Source organism: Diaphorina citri, unplaced genomic scaffold, assembly GCF_000475195.1.
Source record: "Diaphorina citri unplaced genomic scaffold, Diaci psyllid genome assembly version 1.1 scaffold3347, whole genome shotgun sequence".
Lineage (NCBI taxonomy): Eukaryota > Metazoa > Arthropoda > Insecta > Hemiptera > Psyllidae > Diaphorina > Diaphorina citri.
In genome coordinates this window covers 3,779-7,556 of record NW_007380756.1, presented here as the reverse complement: position 1 = coordinate 7,556, position 3,778 = coordinate 3,779, and positions in this window count along the sequence as shown.

Below are 3,778 nucleotides of genomic sequence, written 5' to 3'. Positions count from 1 at the left end.
CCGCGGACACCATTCGGTGACAAGTTATAACCTGCCTCCTTACATTAACTTCACCCATGGACAGGTACACGGCACACAAGGGATCAAGAACATAATAACCTCACCCAGCCTGAGTAAGGCTAGGAAAAGCCAGCTGTAAGCAATTGTGTAGTGTAGTCCCAGACAAGAATAGGTGGTGGATTTCGGCTCTGAAGTTTGGCGATTCAAGTCCAAGTCAAGTCGCGTACGAAATAAAACGAGACACCTGAACGTCAATGGGTTAAAAAGAGTATGTACCACCTACCTATACCAATATTAGCACTAATTGACGCGTATAAAATTCAGAACTCAACTAAATAATAGCGATAATACCTAGTGCCCAAATTCAGTGCTGAAAAAAATAGTGCCATAGGTATAGGTAGGTATAAACGTAGGAACATGATCCACGCAGAGTACCTGATATGTAGGTATAGAATTCTTGACAGCGTGTTACTCACCTTAAACAGAATGTTGGATGATCCTGCCAGACTATCTCCCGCCTGGTCGCGTCCTGCCAGCAGCAGGGGGCTTTCGGCGTTCTCTTTAAGAGTTTTCGGCTGACCGCGGACACCATTCGGTGACAAGTTATAACCCGCCTCCTTACATTAACTTCACCCATGGACAGGGACGCGGCACACAAGGGATCAAGAACATAATTACCTCACCCAAGTATTAACCCATTTGAAAAAAATTTAAAAAAAAAAAAAAAAAAAAAAATCGAAAGAATTTATTAATTTGCCATTCGATATAGGTACCTTCTTAAATCCAAGCAATAATTTTGTCCGACCTGAGTAGTGTAGTGGTTAGCGACTGAAGGTGGTGGATTTCGGCTCTGAAATTTGGCGATTCAAGTCCAAGTCGAGTCGCGTACAAAATAAAACGAGACACCTGGACGTCAATGGGTTAAAAAGAGTATGTACCACCTACCTATACCAATACTAGTGGTTGACCCGTCCTTTGTACGGGATCAGCGTGGCATAAGAGTCACAAGTTTGAGGTGCTGCCATTTTGAATCGGGATGGAATATGACAAATTTAAATTGTACATGATTCTGTGTATGCAATATGCAACAATTTAGTCGAATTTCGCGTTATTTTCATAGTATAACTTCTCGCTGTTTCTTATTTTCAAAAAATGTTATATCTTTTTCTACGTTTCCATTGAAAATTAAAAAGGTTCTCTAATTTTATTTATTAAGAAGATTAGCACTAATTGACTCGTAATTCAGATATTCAGAAGTCAGAACTCAACTAAATAATAGCGATAATACCTAGTGCCCAAATTCAGTGCTGAAAAAATTAGTGCTATAGGTCATAAGTATAAACGTAGGAACATGATCCACGCAGAGTACCTGATATGTAGCTATAGAATTCTTGACTAAACGTGTTACTCACCTTAAACAGAATGTTGGATGATCCTGCCAGACTATCTCCCGCCTGGTCGCGTCCTGCCAGCAGCTCTCTCTTTTTTCTAATGTCATATTGTCGGCCATAGACTCTACTATCTAAATTTATTCTAAATCCTAAATGATCTATTCAATTCTATTCATTAGAACGAAAAAATTTCATTCTCGTTAGAGACAGGTTTTGTGTTTTATAATACTTTTTGTAAAGAATTTCTCGAAGGTTTCGGAGTTTCCAATTCTTTCTGTTTCTATTCTATTCTATTCTTGTTTCGACTTCAGTTTTATTTCTTATTATCTCAATCTGTCATGAAAAATAAACAAGGAAAATAACAACGGGTAAGATTTAATATTATTAAACACTTGAATGGAAAAATCCATGGAATTTTACGTGAAACGAATAGGAACCTATGAATAATAATTATTAACTAGGTATTTCATATTTCAAACCACCCGAATTTAATTGAGGGTACCTATACCTTGTTCTTAATAATATAGCCATTTCTTATGCTTGATGGTTAAATTCCTGAATGATTCTCAAGCTTGCCTTAAGATCTGCTCAAATATTAGTTATGTAGCTAAATACAATAATTATTGAGGTGTAAGGATGACGAAAAACATCTAATAATTGTAATTTACCTACTATGTACTACTTTGATTTGTTTTAACATTAGCTATAGCCATTACAACATTTACAACTAGAGGTATAGTTGTACAATGATTTTATGACGTCCCTACATACCTATCGGTTTAAAGATGCTCAAAAAATGAAAAAAAGTGAAAAATTCAATTCCTCTAGAAAATGTGAAGAAAAATATTTATTTAAGTTTGAAAATTAAGCTTTGTAAAAATACCTCTTGAATAAATTTTACCTCTTGTTTTTTTCTTGAATAAATTTTACCTCTGGTTTTTTTCTTGAATAATTTTTTTCAAGGAAAAATATTTATTTAAGTTTGAAAATTAAGCTTTGTAAAAATACCTCTTGAATAAATTTTACCTCTTGTTTTTTTCTTGAATAATTGTTTTTAGTAAATTTTACCTCTTGTTCTTTTCTTTCCGTTTTATTTGGAAAGTGGAGAATAATCCTTGTCACCGAAGTAAAACCCAGAAAACCACACGCTCACAAATCCTCCAAGTTCCATGTCTTTCGAGAGCCAAAATAAAACTGAAGTCGAAACAAGAATAGAATAGAAACAAAAAACCACACGCTCACAAATCCTCCAAGTTCCATGTCTTTCGAGAGCCAAAATAAAACTGAAGTCGAAACAAGAATAGAATAGAAACAGAAAGAATTGGAAACTCCGAAACCTTCGAGAAATTCTTTACAGAAAGTATTATAAAACACAAAACCTGTCTCTAACGAGAATGAAATAAGAAAGAATTGGAAACTCCGAAACCTTCGAGAAATTCTTTACAAAAAGTATTATAAAACACAAAACCTGTCTCTAACGAGAATGAAATATATTCCTTCTAATGAATAGAATTGAATAGATCATTTAGGATTTAGAATAAATTTAGATAGTAGAGTCTATGGCCGACAATATGACATTAGAAAAAAGAGAGGGGGGATAGTGTCTCGAATGGAACAATAGAAATAATATGGCCTAGGGCTAAATCCCTTGGATCTAGGGTGCTAGCCCAAACCTGAGGGAGAAGATAGGTATTCACAATAGAGTTTCAAAGGGAATGGAATGCATAGGTTGAGGTGAAAGAAACTTTAATACAGGTAGTTGAGACATCTCCACTAATAACCGAACGAATCGAGCTCCAAGTTTTAACTCGATGATTTGGTATTTATGTAGTCTGTCTGTCTGCTATATGCTAATCTGTTTATTTAGAGATAACTCTCGAACGGTTATTAGGATTTTGATGAAATTTAGTACCTACGTACGAGTATGTACACGTACCTACCTACCCATGTATCTTCGGACAAGAAAGGAGATATATGTGAGGAGAGGAAGAAGAAGAAATGAAGAATTGTGCGAGTCTGTCTGCTAGGTATATGCTAATCTGTTTATTTAGAGATAACTCTCGAACGGTTATTAGGATTTTGATGAAATTTAGTACCTACGAGTATGTACACGTACCTACCCATGTATCTTCGGACAAGAAAGGAGATATACATATGTGAGGAGAGGAAGAAGAAGAAAAAATGAAGAATTGTGCCCATTGAAAACATGTTGTTCTAACATTCCGGTTTAAAGTTTGTCTGCTGGGGTCTTCCCCTTCATGTAGCCGTCTTTCGAATTTTTCTTTCTCAAATGTTAATGAACATTACGTTCTCTTACCTTTACATGGCTTTTTTCTCGCATTACGATCCGTCATCTTGTTTACATTAGGAATATAGGAAGTTTTGGC